The following is a 21,700-nucleotide window of genomic DNA, read 5'->3' as shown; positions in this document are numbered from 1 at the left end:
CTCCACGAGGACTGATCGGAGGGCGTGACGCAGCTGGGTATACCTAAAATAGTCTGAGGGCCCTAGCTCAAACTCAGTCTGCAACTCCTCGAAGGACTTCACCCTCCCCTTATGCAGCACATCTCCCACCTTGGATATACCTATCAGATCCCACTTATCAAAGCCCTTCGTATGCCAAAGTCTTCCCAACCTTTCCGATTCAAACAATGGGGTAGCGAGGGTTAGCCTATCCTTCCAGCCCAGCGAGTCGGTCGCCATCTTCCATACGCGCACCGCCACACCTGTGGGCCCCGTGAGGGACGAGTCTAAGGACCGCGAATACAACGCCCTGTAGTAGTTGCCGCCGCGCAGCAGCCACCTATCCATGGCATACCCAGGGCTGAGGGCAGGGCCGTAAAACCCATGGTTGATCGCGCTCAGCTGCGTGGCCCAATAGTATCGTCGGATGTCTGGGAGCGCAATGCCCCCATCGTACCATGGGAGCGTCAACTTTGAAATAGCTATTCGCGGCCGCCCATCCCACAGCAACGTCCTTTGGAGGCCTTCGACCTCCCGAAAGTATTTGGCCGGTACCCAGTCCAAGGTGTTCTGGAGGGCGTAGAGGAAGCGGGGAAGAGACATCATTTTGAACAGGGCCGCACGCCCAACAAGGGAGAGCGGCAACCTCCGCCAACCTTCAACATCTCGCCTCAAGCGTGCCAAGGGGGGGAGCAGGTTCCTCTCATAGCGCACAGCAGGATCCATGGATATAAAAATCCCCAAATACACAAAACCTTGCTGGGCAACCTGTATCGAACATGTTCTAGGGATCGGTGGGACCTCGCCACTAAGAACGTACAAGTACGATTTGCCCCAATTAATCACAAGCCCCGAGTTCCTACCGAACGATGCGAGTACGTCACAGACCACTATAAGTGACTTCTTAGGTGAGGCAAGATACAGCAGGATATCATCGGCATAAAGCGAAATACGGTCCTCGTGATCAGGCGACCACCGAAGGCCCCGTATATCCGGGTGCCAACGTATCCACGCAGCCAACGGTTCAAGGGCGAGGGCGAACAACAGAGGCGACAGGGGCAGCCCTGCCGAGTACCCCTACCAAGCTGAAACGGAGTAGATGCCCGACCATTCACCACAACATTCGCTAGTGGCCCCTCGTACAGCAACCGAACCCAACTCACAAACCCGCGACCGAAACCAAACTTGGCCAGCACGGCCCATAAATATGCCCACTCCACCGTGTCAAAGGCCATCGTGGCATCAAGAGATGCCACAACAGCCGGTTCACGCAGCGTGCCCGCCCTGGCGATGACGCCATGAAGACGCCTAAGGTTCAATGCTGTGTTTCGGTGCGGGATAAAGCCAGATTGATCCGGGTGGACCAGATCGCCAAGTACCCTAATCAAACGGGTAGCCAGGAGTTTGGCCAGAATTTTCGGCTCAGCGTTGAGGAGTGAAATGGGCCGATAGGAGGCGCATCTATCTCGGGGTTTACCCCCTTTATGTATGACCACGATCGACGCCAGCCGCTGATCCAACGGAAGGATCCCATCCCCCCGCGCCTCCAAAAACATGGCGCGCAGGTGAGGGGCGACCCTATCCGGGAACAGTTTGTACAGATCGATCGGCAGTCCGTTCGGTCCAGAGGCCTTACCCGAATTCAACGCGCGAATCGCCCCCGCCACCTCGTCAACCGTGATGTCGCCATCCAAATCGTCCCTATCTATGTCAGAGAGGCAGGGCAACTCGATATCACGGAGGAGATCAGACGAGTCTTCGGGCGGCCTGTCCGACACAGAGGAATAAACCCTATGAAAATACTCCGCGAAACACTCCACAATCCCCTCAGGTTCCAGAATCGCCTCTCCCCCCTCTCCAATCAACTCTGGCACCACTCTATTGACCCGTTCCTTCCTGTCCAGCCACGCCAGGAGTTTCCCTGCCTTATCCCCAACGTCATACAGGCGGCCCTGTTGTTCCCTGCTGAGGGTCTTGGCGGCGTTCGTCACCAGGTCCCTATACTCCGCCTGCTTCAAGCAAAGCTCATGCAATGAGGACTCTGTGACCTCCTCCTCCATATCCCCCTCAAGGGCCGCAATCTCCTCCACTTGCCGCACCTCGCAATCCCTCCGATTCTTGGCAGTCACCACCAGGGAGAGGGCCTCCCCCCGAAGCACGGTCTTAAAAGCTTCCCACAGCGACACCGCCGAGTCCACGGTTCCCAGATTGTCCTTAAAGTAATTATCTACCTTCTTTACCAGGGCGCTGCGCATCTTGGGGTCTCGGAAATACCATGGGTTGATGGGGGCCACCCTCCCTCCTCCCTCCCGACCTAGATCCAGCCGGATCCACACTGGCGAGTGATCAGAGATACCACGTGCCATGTGCCTCGCCTCGGATATCAACGAGGCATGTGCGGCCAGAGTGAGCAGGTAGTCAATCCTGGAGAGGCTACCATGCGCCCCGGAGTGAAACGTGTATTGACTCTGTGTGGGGTGCCGGAGCCTCCAGCAGTCTATCAGGCCAAACGTATCCAGGAGGTCTGGAAGCCATTTCTGAGCCCCCCCTGTGTCCCTGGGCGGGTATCTATCCAACAGTCCGGAACCCACAGCGTTGAAATCCCCTCCCACTACCAGCATGCCCCCCGGGAGAGTCAGCAAAGCCCTGCCCAGTTCAGCAAATGTGGAGGCCTGCAGGGCCGGCGGGACATAAACCGAAACCAAAACCAAAGTCCTTCCTTCCCACCGCCCCGCCACCGCCACAAACCTCCCCCTATCGTCAACAATGGTGGAGTCCACCTCAAAAGGCAACGATGCTCTAACGAGGATGCCCACACCCCTGGACCCAGAAGAGAATCCCGAGTGTGCAATGAATTTATACCCCTTCCTATTCAGGGCATAGCACGTATTGCCTATGAGATGCGTCTCCTGCAGCAGGACAACGTCTGGCATTGAACGTTTCAGAAATTGCAAAACAATCCCCCTCTTAATGCGATCCCCCAAACCATTAACATTCCAGCTTATAACACTTAAGCCTCTACCCCCCATCCTCAAACGGAAAGAGGCCCACCCCACACCCGAGGCGCCACCATGGAACAGCCCTGAGGATAATCATCATGCCTTGCAGAAATAAACCCCCCAACAACAAACTCAAACTCCCCATAACTCCCCCCACCCTGCACCACTGCTGCAGCTTAAAAAGCCCCCCCAACTTGCAGTGTGCCTGTCGCCCTACAAAAACAAAAATCTACAAAAAGTACCCTAAGGGAGGAAAAGAGCACCCCTCGTCCTCCCGCAACCCTCCACAGTTACTGCACTCTGTTCAAATCTTCAAGTATGGTCAAATCAAGTCAGGCCGGCTTTGAGATATCAGCCCTGTCCATCCCGGCCACTGTCTCCATGCTCGGCTGTGTCGTCCCCGGTCCGTCGCCGGGGCAAAGCGTCCAGCCATTCGTCGGCCATAACAGGAGAGTCAAAAAAGAATGTCCGATCTTCATGCACCACCCGTAGTCTGGCGGGGAAAAGCATGGCATACTTCAGGTCCCGTTCCCGAAGTCTTCGCTTCACCCCCAGGAAGCTCTGTCTCTGTCTCTGCACCTGCTGGGTGAAGTCCGGATAAAAATTCACCGACGCATTCTGGAAGGGGACTGGGCCCGTCACCCTCGAAGCTTGCAGGATAGCGTCCCGATCTCGAAAATGAAAGAGCCGGGCGACAATCGGCCGCGGCGGGGCACCCGCCTTGGGCCGTCCGCCCGGCACCCTATGGGCCCTTTCCACCGCAAAAAACTTTCCAAGGCCCTTAGGCTTCAGATGATTGAGGACCAAATCTTCCACAAGCAGGTCCGTCGAAGCCTCATCCGAGGACTCCGGGACCCCGATGACGCGCACGTTGTTGCGCCTGGACCGGCTATCGAAGTCCTCCAGCCGGCGGGCGGCGAGGTCACTCTCGGCCCTCAGCTTCCGGACCTCGTTCTGCAGATCCGCAACATCATCAGTGAGGCCCGTGGTCTTGTGGTCCAGGTCCTTAACGCGTTCGTTTGTCTTGCCCAGGTCCGAGCGGATCAAGTTGACATCCACCAGGATGGCATCCACCTTATGCGCCAGGGCCTCGAATTGCCTCCCCATCGAGGTCTGCATCCCATCAAGCGCGCCCATGACATCCTGCAGGGAGAGCTCCGGTGTCCCAGGCGAGTCCTCCTTCTGGGCATCCGGCGCCTGGCTAGATCCACTCGGCGATGTCTTCAGGAGGGCGTAGCGGTCCATACTGTTGACTTGGGAATACGTTCCCCGCCTGGTGGACTTAGTCTTCAGCCGATCTCCTTCTGCCTTGCCCGACATAATGGACTCCAGGCAGTCCAATGCAGTGAAGACCGTTCCCTCTCAGAGAGAGGTATAAAGAGTGAGCAGGTCCGCCTTGTTCTGCCAAAGTAGCCCGCCGAGCGTCCTTGGGGTTATAAAGCCACCCAGAGCTCTACAGTGTCCGGGCAGACAAAGGGAACGAAATCGAAAGTGAAAGAGCGAGGGCCTCCGTCCGACAGTTCACACCTCACCAGGCCGTTGTTGATCAACTAGGAGTCGGGCATCCTGCCAACTCTAGCCCCTGGCATCTCCGGGAGTTAGGCCGCAATCTTTCGCCAGTCATAAGTCCGGTTCCCGATGGGCGATCCGACCGCGGGTAGCATCAATCGCCTCCCTGACAACTCAGCAACACGGTGCCATGCATACCATCAGGATTAGAGACAGGATAGTCGACGGAGGGCGCGAGGGTCTCGGGAGCTCTAAGCTCACGCGGCCATCTTGGTCAAGCGCTAGGCTCCTCCCCCCTGGTAGGCATTTTTAAAGAGTGCTTGGTCTGGAGAAGCACAAAAAACTTGGGATTCAGAACATAAGACAGTGGTTAGCATTGACTTTAACAATAAAAATGTATTTCCACCCTGGTAAACCTTTTTAGCAGCATCGGGATAATGAAAGACAGGGAAAAAACATAAATTACTAACATGTTCCATGCAGTTTGCAAGCAGCTCTTTGATGACAGTTTATAGGTCACTGTGCTAGTTTATGGTTGTCACTTATGTACTGCACAGTAACAAAATAATCTTTGTGACAAAAGCAGTAACCCACTCACCTATGCACATAAAATACTGTATTTAAAATGCATGGTACACATTCTTTGCAATAGGCATATTAACCCTCTGTGCTACATTAGATAACTCAAAGCTGCCACAGGACAAAACTCCTCTCTCTCCAGCAGGTACATTAATCACTGGTGTTATCTTGACACTTTTATTGTTGCTGGAAAACTGCTAATTATACAAGTGCAGTGCTTTTTAAACTGCTGCCTGCGGACCCCCTGGGAAAGTGTCAGGGACCCCTGGGGGTCCCCGGACCACAGTTTGGGAAACAATGCTCTAGTGACTTCAGTTCCAAATGTAGTTCTCCTTGGGCCCCTATCGAGTGCCCCAGGCTTTGTCTACAAATTACTGTCTTAAATGCCTCCCATTCAACCAGCTTCGTGGACACTGTCTTTGTGTTATCTCAAAAATAATTATCCATGGCGGACTTTAAGGGTTCCTTAGAGCAGACATCCTCCAAGGCCAGATGATTAAGCTGCCATAGGGGGAATCAAAGGGCGGTTCCTCAATGTCCTAAACTCTAGCAGCAGCGGACAGTGATCCAATAGTGTACACCCTAAATATTCACTGTGGGGAATGACAGTCCCAAGGGCTTGCGAGCACAGAAAGGCATCCAAATGTGTGTGCAGGTGGTAGATGGGCGAATAAAAGGCATAGGGCCTGATGCATCAAAGGTTTTGCCTATTTTGTGTCTATGGGAAAATGTGTTCATGCATATGACCCATAATCCCTTAAGTTAACGAGTTGTGTCCTCCAAATATCCTCCATCCCCCAGTGTGCCATCCAATCCCGCATCCCCGTTGTGCTACGTTATGCCAGAGCCCCTGGCAGTGGGGGTGTCGAATGATCCAAGAAAACATCAGACAAACTATTGAAATCTCCCCCCAAAAGTTTATCTCCTGCAGCTAAGTCGGCCAGTGGAGCCAAGAGCCTATGTAGGAAGGGGACTTGATCTTGATTAGGGGCGTACATGCTCCTGAGAGTAATCTCCCGTCCCCACAGCCTCCCATCAAGCAGAACACACTGGCCTTCCTTATCAATGAGGGTGCACCGAGGTTCAATTAGGACTCCTGCCCTCACCCATATCAACAACCCTCTTCCTGGCATATGCTGAAAAGGAGGTAGCAAATATTTGTCCCCTCCATCTCCTGCGCAACTTCTCCACTTCACACTAAAAAAGATGTGTTTCCTGCAGCATAGCTATCTGCACTCTCCATCTTCGAAAGTATCTGTGGACATTATGCCACCTGGTTGCAAACCCCATCCCTCTGATGTTCCATGTCATAAATTTTAATGTGTAGTGTGGTGCAGCCACAATAGGTTGTTCATTATCAACTTATCTTTCATCCACCCACCCCTTGAGTTAAGCAATGCAAAACCACAGATGCTGTAAGCGGGATGCAATGAGGACGCTACAGAAGGGGTGTAGGTAGAGGCGTTTATTAGGTAGTCCCTGCAATGGCCCACTGTCTTTGGTCCCCCGTTGAGGATTGTCCAGGGTTTCGGTACTGGGATCTTGCTCACGGAGGGCTGTAGTCCGTCTTGCTTCTAGGCTGGTTTCAGGGTGGCCGAGGACTCTCCAGACCGTGCCAAACAAAGAGAGAGGCTAGCGTTAGGTCAAACGTCTTGCTTAATACTCGTTTGAGGGATGGGGAGTGAGGGAAACACACTGTTGTAGAGGTGTTCGCGACGAGCGTTCGTGAATGGGGGTGAGTGAATAGGGGTGGGAAGTCAACTATATACGAGGCGTTTAGTGGCGCGCTCCCGCCTCCCGACCCAACCCGAGAAACGATCCCGTACCTGGGATAGCCACGCACCTCCTCCTTGGGCGTGGCTCGGCGGAACGTGAGTGCGGAGGTCCCCCGCCTCCGACTTCCAGTCTTCCGTTCGGTCTCGGCTCTTCCCCGGCTGTTCGTGTCGCTCGGTCTCGTCTTCTTCCTCCAGTTCACCGTCGTGCTCCTTCTCCGTTCTCCCTCCGGTGTCGTCACACATCCTGGTACTCCCCTCCCGGCCTCTTATTGGCGGTTGTCTGTCCACGTTAGAATAGAGGGCGGTGCTATCAGAGAAGGCTTCCCAGTTAAAGGTACAGGGTCCCTTTTTTGACGTGTCTGTAGCTGCTGCAGTCCACGGATCGTCCTGAGGGACACAAAGCATAGGACCGGTCAGTTCTTGAGGAGTCCACCAGTCCCCCCCTTCGAGGTCGTAGTCCCTGCTGTCCCCGTGACAGATGCATAGAAAACAAACCGCTATGAAATTCAATGTATAACACCCCGTAACGTAAACTCCCCCTCCCAAGAGCAGTCTAGCAATGGCCAGCTGCCCAAACCATGAGTGAACCCTAATGTTGAATTAGAAGACCCAAACTAGGTAAAATGACAGCCTTTCGAAAGGAGGCAACTGTTTCATGTTAGTCGCGCCAGCCCAAGTCCACAACTAGTGCCCAAAAATGTCCTCCCAGTTCAAAATCCGGATAATGTGTGACACAAGGTGGGCGCCATATCTCCCCAATTAACCTCCCCTCAAATTAAATCCTACGCTGTTCTCGGAGTTGCATCTGAGAGCTGGGTGCCCACAAGGACTCAGATTTGACGTCTCCTTCACAGATGGGGAACCAGCTTCTGACATGCTCCCCGACCCTTTCATAATTGTCGCTACTGCCTGGAGGCTAGTGTCTCTCTCCTCTGTTTGTGATGGGCTGAGTTTCTTCTGTGGGGATTCTTCCTCTTTAATTCTATCTGAGTGGGCACTGCTCATTCATCTGTAGGCTGTGTTCCAGCCTTATACATTTCAGGCCACTCCCAGGCCGCCACTGGATCGTTGCAAAAATGAACCTTCCCATCCAACAGGATTAGGAGTCTGGCCAGGAACATCAGAGAGTACTGTAGGCCTTCTTCCCTCAGGGCCCTCTTGACCTCGAAGAACAAGGTCCTCTTCCTTTGCATCTCCATCGTGTAATCTTGGAATTGAAAGACCTTACGGTTATTGACCGTGAAGGGATCTGCTGTTTTAGCTTTGTGCAGCAGTGTGAGAAGCAGGCCTGGTTTATGATATTCACTTCTGTACGAGGGCACCCTGCACCAGTCCAGACAACCCTTATGGTGATTTAAGAGGTTTTAGACAACGTTAGAAAGTTCTCTTAAGTGGTAGCTGTGGAGAGCAGCCTTCAGGCTTAGTCCAGACGGAGTGTAAAGCAGCTTGTTTGCCAGAAGGCAATCTTATAGTATAGATTAAGTGAAAAAGAACCACACAAGGTATCTATAAAAATATGTATTTATTATATAAAGCTCTAATGCTTTCAAATCTCTCCTAGATGGATATAAACACAATGCACACAATACTTTGCATAGAAATACAGTAAATAGCACAGAATACACAGTGGACCGCAGCTGGAGGACCAAACCATATACTAAGAAAGCGGTATAAGAACCACAACTCGAGTCAGGACGATGTTAAGAGGACGTAGAAATTCCGGGTACCCAAGAAACCACCCAAGGTGAGAGACTAGGAACCCCCACGAAGGTCATGTGCAGTGTGGGAACACAACTGCGTTCTCCGTACAAGTCAACATGTACGTCGCAGTAGGATTTTTTATGATTAAGGACCCTTCCCAGTGGACCCTGATGACACCCCGTGGAAGACAGAAGGTTGGAGAGCCACCCCACCCGTGGATACGCTAGTACACATGTTACCTACACCAGGGATGCCGGGTGCCTATGTGTGAAGTGGTGTCGGAAACCGCCGTTGAACCCAATGGAGGACTTGAAGAAAGTGCCGTTGCTGAAGAAGGAGGAAGTGTCCGGTGGAATCCGAAGGTGGATTCTAGTTGAGAGGTACCTGCAAGCAGAGGAGACAGAGTCTGTCACTCAGGAGTGACCAAGATACTTAGAAGAGGAATGCTCTCCGATGTTGGGTGTTGAAGGAGAGTTGACGAGGACCTTGACTCTGCAGCTGTGAGGACTAGGCGATGCTGAAGAAGACCAGGAGCCCGTGCACAAGCTGTCCCATGAAGGATGCCAAGTGCTGAGGGTTAGATGTCTGTCAGGAGCACCAACAAGCCTTGGCAAATGCAACCAATGCAGGAATTGAAGAAGGAGCAACATCGGGACCAGTAAGGTCCAATTGGACTTACCACTAGCAGGGCAGTCAGGGCAGGCCCGAGCAATCAGGGGAGCCCAAGGTAAACAAAAGTGACCCTAAACAGGACCCACAGGCTGGAGGCACTAGAGTCGCAAGAGGACCTCAAGCAACTCACCAAAAGATGCAGGCCATGGTGCACACAATAGAATGTGGCTGAAGATGCTGGTCACTGGAGGTGCTTGAGGTTGGGGCTACTTGAAGCCTGAAGATATTGATGGAAGGAAGCCAAAAAGCCTTTGCAACTGCAAGTTGACGCAGTGCACAGGGGTTCGGTTATTGCAGCCCCCATGAGGGATACTGCCCTCCATCTTGGTAAGAGGGCAGGTCAGGCCTCGGGAGCTTTGGAAAACCACCACCTGTGTTGCAGAACTCTACTAAGTCCGGAGGAGCTCAGGATCAGCAGACTAGTCGACTTAGTTGTGGAGCCTGCAAATGCAAAGAAGTGACTTCTTCACTTCAAGGGAAATTCCTTCAGGTGTCTTTGATGCCCAAAGGCCTTGGAAGGTTCCTGTATGGTGCACAGGCACAAACGATGCAGCAGACTGGAAGCGAAGACAAAGTTGAGCCCAAATGAAGTCCTGCAACGTCCAGAGTGCCCAGACGTTAGAAGAAGTGGTGTCTGATCTGAATCTTATCCCATGACGAATCTAAGGACCCACCCACAGGTAAGCTCCTAAGTACCCTAGGGAAAGGGTTGGGACGATTCAGGGGACCCTCCCAGGGGAGGGTCTGGACCGGGGGGAGGTTACTCCCATGTTCTTTGTCCATTTTCGCGCGGAAGCCAACGGCTCTCAGGACCGGTTTGAACTGGACTATGCACGGGGACACCAAATGTGCCCCTAATGCTGACTTAGTGGCCCTGGAAAGCACACCCATCCGGTCCCAATACACTAAATCCTGTCTGGGAGGTGGTTACACCTCCCTGTGACTAGATGCCTATTGTTCTGCTTTCCTCTGCTCGAGCTTGGCTCAGCATCTGGAGGGCAGAAATGTTTCTCTGGTCGGCAACAACCATTTTGTGCTGTCCTGGTCTAGAAGGTTGGTACCGGCAACACTGAAAGTCTAATGGAGGGCTCTTCCAGTGCTTGGAATCATACCTCCCACACCCACCGTTTATGGGGTGGGGGGTATGATTCCAACATGTTTGATACCAAACATGATAGGATTTGTTGCAGCCAGTTTTGAGATGGTCATCGCATAATTTAGCGTTGCCCCGCTCTATGGTATATGGCTGCCTCACTGACAACCCAGGAGAATAGACTCGGTAGGCTGTGGGGGTGTCCTGCTCATGCAGGGTCACCTTCTCACTTAGAGCCAAGCACCCTGCCTTCAGGATTACAAAGGCCTGCTATAGGGGTGACTTATAGGTTTTAAGTGCAGTGACCCAAGATATAGGAAACCTATATCTTTAGTAAGTGGTGCTAGCACCAGCTTACACAGGCTGCAATGGCAGGCCCATAGTTCAGTTTTGGCTGGCCTCTCATGGGTGGCATAATGCATGTTCATGGGAGACCTCTGGGTTACCTATGCCCTGGGTACCTTAAGTACCATATACTAGGGACTTATAAGGGTACCCCAGTATCCAATCTGAGATGTACCTAAGTACTTACCACAACAGTTTAAGGGAGAAAGCAGGGAGACTGGAGTCCTGATTAGCAAGATCCCAGTCAGACTAGTCATAAACAGCTTAGCACCAGGCAAAAAGTGGGGGGTAACCATGCAGAAGGATCCTATTTTTCTACAAGCAGTGTGTCTCCATCCTTGTAATGGAGTAACTTTGCCACTACTGGTCGTGGAGGGTGTCCGGGCGCTGGTGGGCGGGTTGGTACTCTGTGGGCCCACTCCAGAGTAAATAAACTGGAGAGACCCTCCGGGGCCACTTCTGTCTGAAGCCCAGTGTTCCAGTTAGGCAATCATGTCTGTATTCTCCAGCCCCTCAGGCAGACCAACCACTATTGTTATGTTTATTGTGCCCTTCTGCTCTGCATTTAAGGCTGGGCCTGAGTCTTTTCTCCTCTCAGGGGGATCCCTCCACTTGTCTCGCGATGAACCCTCAGCTAAATTGTCAGGGCCACCGTTGCGTGAGCTGTATTTTGTAGTCCTCAGCAAGCCGGTCTGCACAGTCCAGGCCAGGCCAGGCACCCTAGACTCTGCTGTAGTCGCAGGCAAAGCAATCACAGGGTTGCAGCACTCACCACCAAGTGCAGGTGAGAGACATCTCCTAGCTGTACATTGTGGACTGTGTGCTGCTGTGTTCTGTCTTCCACTCCTAACGTGCCAGTTGTTCTCCTTGCTCCGTTCCAGGGCGCAGCAGGGATCCTCCTCACATTTGTGACCGTTTCTCCCTGTTTCAGTGCTCACAAGCCCCGTCTTGTCTTTCAACATAGTGGGCGGGCCGTGATCCTATGCCTCCTCTTCAGTGCTCTTGAGAACTCCTGTAGTCCGCACGTTGATCCGGAAGCTTCCTCGATCGCCGGCTCACTCCGCCATCTTGTTTTGCACTGGGTCTCCCCTCAGCGTCCATCGTCACATAAAGGTGTCGGATGCTAAATTGCCCACTCTCATCCATCTCACACCCACCTTGTCGGGTAATCGATCTCAATCCCCCAAAGTGGGATCAGGGCTGGCGAGGAGCTGCAGGCTCACGCATCCGTCATCTTCAGCTGTCAAGCCACGCCCCCTCCTCTCACAGATTTGATACTTGTTCCTGTGATTTTAATTCTGGCGTGCCATAGCACTGAGTATACCCTTTGTTTCCCATACTAGATCTAGGAGCTTCTATGTGGATTTTTCCCAATGGAGGTTCCCTGATGACTTGGGTGAAGATATGGATATGCCCCCAGCTTTGAAAGGTGTCTGCTTTGTTTATTACTTTTTGGGCTAGTTCACCCGTGCTCCATGTGACTCTTGTGTTTTTGCTGTGGTGCCCTTGGTCAGGATTTATGAACTCTATGGATTGAATGATTTTTGTTGAAACAAGCCTTAAAGATGGAATCTGATGCATAAGCCTCCGAATGTTTCCTCTATTTAATATGTCAAAGGAGCCTTTTAAGAGATATTCCAGGCATAGAAGTGTGGTGTTTCCAGCAATTTCCTGTATTGCCCGATTCAATATTCCCAAACCTGTAAGTGTGTGGTTCAGAGCAGGTTCTGAGGTGGCCTTTACCCTCTCGGTCAGTGAGTTTGTATTTCAGACGTAGTCTGTCCTTCCAGTTGCTTGGATTCCTGTTGAGACGACGATGAAGGGGTTTGTTGATTTATTATTGCTACTTTAATTTTGTTTAGATTAGTTTTCGTTGCTGAATTATTTCCTGTACTGTCAGCGCATTCCCGAGTTCTTATCATCCTTTAGTTTTTATGATCATGATTTTTTTAAGAGAGTTTCTTGAGAAACCAGTGGCGAGAGGTTTCTGTTTGATGATCTTTGTAGGGGCATAGACTCGGAGAGATGCGGCTGTGAGCTTGCTATCGTAATTCCACTCTCCATCTTTTCAATTTCATTTTGGTTTTGCTGCCGGTACCATGATGATATACCTCCGAAGTAAAAAGGATATGGTTTTGCTCCTTTTGCTCTTTCTCAAACGGTGTTGAGTAGGCGGCAGCCCTTTTGGAAGATTTATCAATGCTCTGTATTGGCAATCCTGTAGGAACTGGATTTTGATTTGTGGTTGTGGCAGTATTTCCGAAGGGTCTATTTGGTTCAACTCATACTTTTGCTTTCCTTCTATAGTTTGTTTTGTGGATTCTCCTCTTTCTTTTCCTATATGTTCCATGATTTTATTCTCAGGTGTTGGAGAAAGCCAATCTTCGGAGCTTGACTTTTTTGTAATTCCCGCGCTTGCTGTCTAAATATAGGATATTACAGCAGCCTAATTGCTGGTCCAATTTTTTGGTTTCGTCCTTTATATCTTTTTGCAGCAGTTCATTTTTTCCTTGGATCCCATTGTACTAGAAGCACCGTCTGAGTTGGTGTGCGCTGGTGATTCTTTGTCTACCCCACATACCTGGTCTTTCAAATTGTTTTTACCATGTATTAGATTTACATGAGCTTCGATTTCTGCAGTCTCCCCGGTTTTAATCTTGTTTGTGATGTTTCTTTCAGCTATTTGTGATTGTTTTTTGTCCTCCCCTCGTGGGGTTGTAAGGCTTAATTCACAGAATTTGTGCGCTCTAAGTTTGCTTGGATCGTTCCGTGCCAGATTTGCTTTCAGCCTCCCACGACCCGAGTCATTGTGTCCGGGACCAGTTGCAATTTTGCTCTGCCCTTTGTGTATCAGCTTGCCATCTTCTGATCAAGATGTTTAAATTTGCGATTTTCTCATCAATTCCCACAGTGTACATAGCCAGGGTGTTTAGGAGGCTGATATGAATATCCATTTTATTGGCCTGGTAATTTAAAGCCTCCACTGAGCTTTGTAAAGTTCTAAGGAGTAGTGCCCAATGTCCTCCCAGTTTCTTTCAGGCCATTGCTGGTGTGTGTTGGTGACTCTTTTGCAAATGTATCAATCAAGTTTTTCAATTCCTTGGCGCTTAGGTAGATAAGGCATTTGGCCAAGGCAGGGGTGCCAACGGTTATATCTGCTCTCATTTTATCTCAGTAGATCATTGATGGGGATTTCTAATTTTGTTCTTGAGTGGTGTTTTTATCAGCCAGCCTTGTAAGTAATAGCCCCCATGGTGGTTTGAGTGTCTTGATTTAGTTTTTTGTTGTGCAATGAACCGTTTATGCTTTCTTCAGTCTATCACCTGATCTCTTCCTCCTCTAGGCGATATATCAAGTGACATAGTTCCTCCTCTCCCAGGGATGAGCTCAGTGAATCTGTGTGTGGAGCCATTTCCAGTTTCCCATTTGCCTGTCCTTCCTACTTTTGTTCCCTGCGTTTATGTGTGATGATTTTCACTTTTCTTCTGATGAGGATAAGCGGAGTTATTGTATGTATTACGGACTCAAAAGGGCTTTGATTCTCCCGCCGTGCTCCCTTTTCTAACTCTTTCATTTGATAATGGCCCTCATTCAGCTTTGTCATGTTGACCGTATTGTTTTGTGTCTCAGTCAATTTTTCTTGTTGTTTAATTATTACAATGTGGCTAAGCGGTTGGGAGAGTCCAGTGATGCTCCAGTTACTGGTATATATTACTGCCCCCGTATCTTTCAGATATTTAAATGTTTTCCTTATGTTTGGTTGCGTTGGGCTTGACTCTGTTGGGTATCAGAGGTTCCGGTGATTTAAGTAAGCTTCTTTGCTGGTTAGTTATAGTTTTTGTGAACCAGGTTGTTCGTTAATATGGTCTCTATGTTTCTCCCTTTTTGTTTTGACGAATTTGTGAGTTTTGCCTTAATGCATTTCCCTTTTCAATATGCCTTTTCCCCAATTCCAAGTTCAAATACTGGCAACTTTGGTGTATTTAATAAGTTCTTGGTTTCCTGAATTCAAGTGTAAGTTCTTCCAGGACTGGTTGGATGTAAATTCACTGAGTTTACATTTTAAATGCTGTTTAGTTGTTTTCCTTGCTAATGCTGGGGCAGTCTTACTTGAGGAAATGAGTCTGTTGGTTGTGCTCTTAGTCCCTGTGGGCGTTGGTAACTAAGGAGTGAGAGGTGGGAGCTCTCCCTTCGGTGCAAGCCCCAGCCATCTCCACACGTTGGGGTCTTTACCTGGTGGGACGCAGCTAAGCATCCTAATTCTCTCTGGCCTTCTTGACAATAACCAATCTCAGTTTCTGTGCGTTACTGCTTCCCTTTGTGCTGCTAACCAGCACCGCAGACCTAAACCCTTAGATTAACTTAACTTATAAAGGTTGGATAGGGGTCTGTCAGTGCGAGTGGCAGGCAGAAATTATCAGTGGCTTGTTTTTATTTTTTTATTTTTTTTATTCCTCATATACCAAAGCGGGCATTCTAGATGGGGAGACCCGCCCACTCTCCTCTTCCCGAATTGTTCCGATCCTAATATTTAGGGTCTGAGGAGAGATGGGAAGGAAATACCCCTCTAGTAGCAACTGTTTTCTTATTCCACTCCATTCCGTTCAATCTATTTGACCCTTAGATGTTTTGGAGACAAAGAACCAACAGTGCCCAGGTGAAAATCATTGGAATACACTCATCTGTTCCGCCATGCCACAAGGGCCGCCCAGATATTATCATGGCTTGTGCTATCACAGGCCATATCGGATTCACTTATGTATATGAGGTACTTCAGACAATCTGCAAAATTGGGGGCATTTTCACTCTTCCAGGCCTTACATATTTCCCGTAGTGCCAGGATGATAACGTAAAAAATAAATTTAGAAGCCAGATCATTCAGTTCGAAATGCGGTGTTAATCCGAACATAATCATCCCAGCAGTGACTACTAATTGTCTGTCTAGTACCTCAGCCAAGAACCCTTGTATTTTAAGCCAATAGTTCTTTAACACTGGGCATTCTACAAACATATGCAGATCATCTGCGGCCAACAGTTTGCATCTCGGGCAATAGTATTCTAAGCTTGTGATTTTAACTAATTTTTTAGGTGATACATACACTCTATACATTGTAAAAAGGTGATTTCTTTTTAGGGGGGCAGACTTAACCACCATGTGGAGCAACGTGAAGGAATCCGCCCATAAATCCCGTGAGATGTTGACATCAGCATCCACGACATTGCCCCACAGCTTTTGAAGCTCGGACTCCGTCACCCCCTCCACCTCGATCAAAGCCCAATACCAGTAAGATAGCTCTTTTTGCCATCTGCCCTTTTTATTTACTAGATCAAACTTCGGGTTTGGGATGTTAATATTCCATGGAATGGTGGCCCACCAACCCGAGGGCTGATAGTATTTGAATCTAGTAAGTGTTTCCCCGGTCATACTCGAGTGGGATTCCCAATCGAGGAGCTCCGAATCTCTCTGTATATCGCTCCAATATATTAATCCTGCTGTTTTGAGGGGGGATGAAAGCTTATCCTTGAGGCAGTCTGGTTTCCCCGGTGAATCCCATTTAGGGGCATTAGGAGCTTAATAAGGGATGCCCAATCTTTTCCTGATATACATCCAATTTTTTAGTGCCGTACCTAACATTTTTAGTCTCACCCTTTTGTAGTATTTGGGGTCTCCATATTTAAACAGAAAGTATTCCTGCCCTTGTGGGATACCATGAAGGAGTGCCTGGAACAAAAGACCTAAAGAGGAGGCATCTGTCTTATCCGCCAGGAGTCTAAAGTTTTTCAAATGGAAGGAGTGGCAGTATATAAGTAGGTCAGGTAAGGCTAACCCTCCCATTTTCAGGGTTCTCCTCATTTTCTTCCAGGAGATTCTCGATGTCTTTGTGTTCCAGATAAAGGAGCCTATTTCCCCCTGGAGTTTGGCTATATCCAATGGGCTGAACATTAATGGAATAGAATTAAACAGGAAAGTGATTTTAGGTAGTATAATCATTTTAATTAGGTTCACTCTCCCAAAGATGTTCAACGGGAGGCCTGACCACCGTTGCAAAAGGTTACACACATCCTTATGGACTCTACTTAGATTTACTTTTGGTATCTCTGAGATATCCTGAGCTAGATGAATTCCGAGATATCTCATACGTAGTTTTACGTCTGGGGCTACCACTTCCTGGTTCCATTGCATGATCTCAGTCTTTTCCTTATTGATCTTATAACCTGAGATCTTCCAAAAGGACTCTGCCTGGTCAAATAGCCTGGGGATGGCTTCTACCGGGTTAGATGTAAACAAAAGAAGATCATCAGCATATAGGGCAAGTTTTAAGGTGAGATCCGCTATATTAAAGGGTTTAATTACCGGGTCAGCTCTCAGCTGACAGACAAAGGGCTCAATATAGAGATTAAACAATAGAGGGGAGAGAGGACACCCCTGTCTTGTTCCACGCGAGATATGAACCCAGTCAGTGAGTGAACCATTTATCAAGATTTTTGCCCTGGGAGAAAGATAAAGTGATCTAATTGCTGTTACAAAATTTTCTGGAATTCCAAACCTGGACAGAGCCAGCCATAAGTATGACCAATTAACTTGGTCAAAGGCCTTAGCTGCATCAATAGCTACAATAGTCAAGGGAAGTTTTTTATCAGTAGCAACGTCTATGGCAGCGATAGCCTGAAAGGTTAATTCATTTAGCTGCCTGCCTGCCTGCCTGCCTGCCTGGGATAAAGCCTCTCTGGTCTCCATGGACTATAGATTTTATGACTTTAGCCAGTCTCGCCGCCAGAACCCCAGCGAAGATCTTATAGTCCACGTTCAGCAGTGAGATTGGCCTATACGACTCCATTTTTGCAGGGTCCTTGTCAGATTTCAGAATCAACGTGACTGTCGCTTCTGACCAGGTTTGTGGGGTTATCTCACCTGATATCAGTATCTTATTAAACAGTGACGTGAGAGCCGGGGCAACCTTATCTAGACCTAGATGGTAGATCTCTGCAGGAAGTCCATCAGGACCCGCTGCCTTCCCTTTTGCCATTTTTTTGATCTGGATATAGACTTCCCCCTCTTGTATTTCAGAGCTCAGATGGCCTCTATCAGCCTCTGATAGTTGTGGTACTTCAAGCTGATTTAACCATTCTTCTGCGTCGTGTATTGAGGGACCGCTCTCTTTTGCATAGAGATCCTGCATGAACCGTTTTGCCTCCCCAGAAATTAGATCGTTGTCGTGGGAGATGACCCCAGTGCCACATATGGTTAGACCCTTGATCAGATTTCTGGCCCTATCTGACCTGGCCTTCCAGGCAAGTAGTCGACCGCATTTTTCCCCGTACGAGAAGTTTTGCAAGATACTTGCATCCCATCTATCCTTGACTATTTTGTCAATGCTAGCCTGATATTCAGCTCTCAAGGAATCCAGTTCGTTCTGTATAGTGACTAGATTAGCCTGATGGTCTAGTGAGGCCTTCTGCATCTGTTGTTCTTTCAGTTTAATTTTGGTGAGGCGGTCTTCTTCCTCTCTTCTTCGTGATTTATTTCTCCTAATCATTAAGGAGGTTAGATAACCTCTCAACCATGCCTTAAAGTTTTCCCAAACCAATTGATCTGTTGCAGAACCACTGTTTATCTTAAAGAACTCAGCAACTTCGGCCTCCAACTCCACTCTTATTTCCTCTTTTAAGAGTATTGACCTATCTAAAGTCCACCTCCTTACTTGATCTTCTTGCTTAAGCCTAAACCTTAACTCCACCATAGAATGATCTGAGAGTATGGCTGGGATATAGGATACGGTGACTACCCCAGATAGTAGTGTTTGGTCTAACAGGAAAAAATCTATTCTGGAGTGGTGTCTATGTCTACGGCTATAGAACGAATACTCCCTACTACTACCGTTTCTGACCCTCCAAATGTCAAGTAGATTAAAGTCTTTCATGATATTTTTAAGCTCTGTTTGTGTTTTACGTGGAGGGGTAAATTTAACTCTTGAAGTACGATCCAGATCTTCATTGAAGATCAGGTTGAAATCCCCTCCTAAGATGATAGGTGTTTCATAGTTTAGGAGACTCATTTTTAGGCTAGAAATAGCCCCTGGGGAGTCAGAATTGGGTCCGTAGTAGACTGCGCAAGTGAATCGTGAACTATCTATCGCAAGGGATGCGGTCAACCATCTACCTGAGCAGTCGGTCTCAAACTTCTCCACCCTAATCCTACTGTTAGCTCGAACTATAATTGCCACTCCCCTGGTGTTTCCACTCTGGTTGGAGCAGAGGAGATCCTGGATCCACCTTTGGCTCCTAAGCGCTGTCCTACATTCTTGTCGCTCCAGGTGGGTTTCTTCAAGGAGACAGATGTCGGCCTTTGATTTATTTAGGAATTCACAAATCCTGGAGAGTTTCCTCTGTTCCCTTAATCCATTAACATTCCAGTTTACTATTTTTATTATTTTTTTAGCTGTATCTATCATGTAAGGGGGAATTCTGGAATGAAAGGCTCAAAGGTGCCCCAAATCTTTTTTCTGCAAAGGAGTTGCTTCAGGTTACTCTCAGCCGCTATGATTACATGAGGAGTACTTTCTTCTTTTTTTGCAACCACCCCCCCTGCCCCCACCCCCCACCCTTGAGGAACCCTCCCTTATAGGCCTTGGCGATCATGTCGCCATTTGGGAGCCCGAGTCCCAGACGTGAGATCTGCCTCTAAGTTCAAAGTGAGAATAAGGAAACTAAATAATAATTGAACCACCTACAACTACCTACAACCCCCATATATTTTCTCTTTTTTTTTTTCAAGCTTTATTTAGCTTTTATTTATTTATTTATTTATTTTTCTTTTCCCTCTCTTCTCCGTATCTTACCCCCCGTTTGTCTTTCATAATCTCTAGCTACCCTATGTCCTACATAGCCCTATATCTATATTAAGTCAGAAAAATATGGCAATAAGATAATAAGGTAGTATAGAGATAGCGCAGAAATCCAAAATAGCCCAAAAATGGAGTCCCAACTCAAAACACAAAACGAATCAAGAACAACTAGTGTTGGGACTCCTTCATACCAGCCAGGAATGTGTCCACCTCCTGGGGTGAGGTAAAGTTATGTGTTTTATTTCTCCAAACCACCCTCAGTGATGCTGGGAATTTCATTAATACTTGACCCCCTAGGCTTCTTATATCAGCCATGAGCGACCCCAGCTCCCACTGCCTCTGTGCTGTAACTCTACCTACATCGGAACGTATGAGGTATTTGGTGGACTCTATCTGCAAGGACGTGTCTACAAGAGCCCTACTCAGTATCAACTCGTTCACGGCATAAGTATGAAAGTTCACCAATATCCTTCTGGGCGCTTTCCTATCGGGGTGCTGTTTAAACGGATCCCTGTGGGCCCGCTGTATTTCGCTCTCAATATCTAAGTCGGGCTTATCTTTAACACTCCCTCTCTCAATAGTCTGCATACTAGGGACTTTACATCGCCGTTTTCGGCCCCCTCAGGAATTTTTAAGAATTTTAAATTATTCCTCCTGGCGTGGATCTCCAATCTTTCCATGTCCATCTGAAGTGACCTATTTTGAGCTTTTAGCTCCAATATGTCTTTTATTTGAGCCTGGGAGACTTGGGCGAGAGCGGCAACTTCCCCTTCCAGAGCCTCTGTTCGGGAGCAAATATCATCTAATTTACTCTCCAAGCTGGTACACTTCTCATTGATCTCTTTCTGATTGCCCTCCGAGATTTCAAATCTAGGCAATAATTTCGAAAGAAGATCTTCGCGTAAAGACTGGAGTAGCAACTCAAGCTGAGATTGGCTAGTTCCTTTTTCTACGGCGTGAGTCTCCCGGGGAAATGATGGTGAAGTATCTGAGATAGGGCTGGCTTCTAGCATTATACTTGGACCCTCCTCTGCCGCAGACGTGGACTCTGTTTCTGCAGCACAAAGGTCTGTCTCTGGGTCTGAGAGCAATGGGGAATATCTATTGACCTGAGTGACCTGGGTAACCGAGGCCTGAGGGGTTGTGGGGGGGAGAGTCTGCTTGCCTATCTTAGCCGCCTTACTTCTACATACAGCAGCAGTAGGATTGGTATTTATAGGAGTCTTTTGAGCCGTCATTTTTTCCATTATCCTAAAGTAGGATTTTAGTGAAGGAGTGGGCTTGACTATGCTTGGGCAGGCTTTCGATCTCTTCGCTTCACCTATCTTACTTTTCTCTCTCTTTTTCTGTCGGGGGATAATAGGAATGGGTCTCCCTACCCTGCCAGTGTGGGAAAGGAGCTGCACCTTCTCAGGCTGGGAGCGAAGTGATTATCTGTTTCTCGCCTCTAGTGGAGCTGTTCGGGGTTGAGGTGGCTGCATCTGTGTACTACCTATCCTACCTACTTCTCCTTCCCCGGCCTCATCTATTTTCCCTCCCTGATGGAGTATTTGCTCAACGAGGCGCTCTTTAGGGGAGGTTAATTGGGGCTGGTCTATCCCCAAGTCCATCCCTCTACCTCTCTTGTTTCCCTCGTACCTGTATCCCAGCTCAACCGAAGCCTCAAGCCGTCCCTGGGGGCCCTTAACCAAAAAAACTTTACCCCTTCGAGTGTCACCACTCCCCCAGCCAAAAACGTCTTTCTCCCGACCCCCCGGCACCGACCTCGTTTCTGCAGTCTGCGATCCAAATCGGCTCACGACGCCGTACAGGGGCCGAAAGTCAAACCTTATGACCGTCGCGCGAACACTGCGCCAAAGCCTTGCACCTCGGGCGCCGGCTCCTGAGCTCGCTCCAAGCCGGTCCCCCTTGGCTGACGTCAATGTCTCCACACCCATCGACAACACCTCCTCGATCCTCCTCCGGTCTCACCGGTAAAGCAGTCAGGGACACCACGAAGGTTTTCAGAGAAAGAAAAAATTAAATATATGGTAAGTTCGTAAATCTATCTTTTTTAATTGGGTCAAAGCCACCGCACTCTCACCGCTTCGTAGTAACTATGCATCTCGGCTACACTCGGTCCAGGACAGAGCTCCTGCAGCCGGCGTCAGCCCGCCGCCATGT

The 21,700-nt window shown here is 48.9% G+C and overlaps 1 protein-coding gene across 2 annotated transcripts in view; it reads left to right on the top strand.

The window, feature by feature from the left end:
• The window catches only part of INTS13 (integrator complex subunit 13), a 327,931-nt gene that overhangs the window by 139,155 nt on the left and 167,076 nt on the right, over positions 1-21,700 (top strand). The gene's annotated exons all lie outside the window — the stretch shown is intronic.

Source organism: Triturus cristatus, chromosome 4_1 (genome assembly GCF_964204655.1).
Source record: "Triturus cristatus chromosome 4_1, aTriCri1.1, whole genome shotgun sequence".
Classification (NCBI taxonomy): Eukaryota; Metazoa; Chordata; class Amphibia; order Caudata; family Salamandridae; genus Triturus; species Triturus cristatus.
This window is presented reverse-complemented; position numbering and strand designations above follow the sequence as displayed.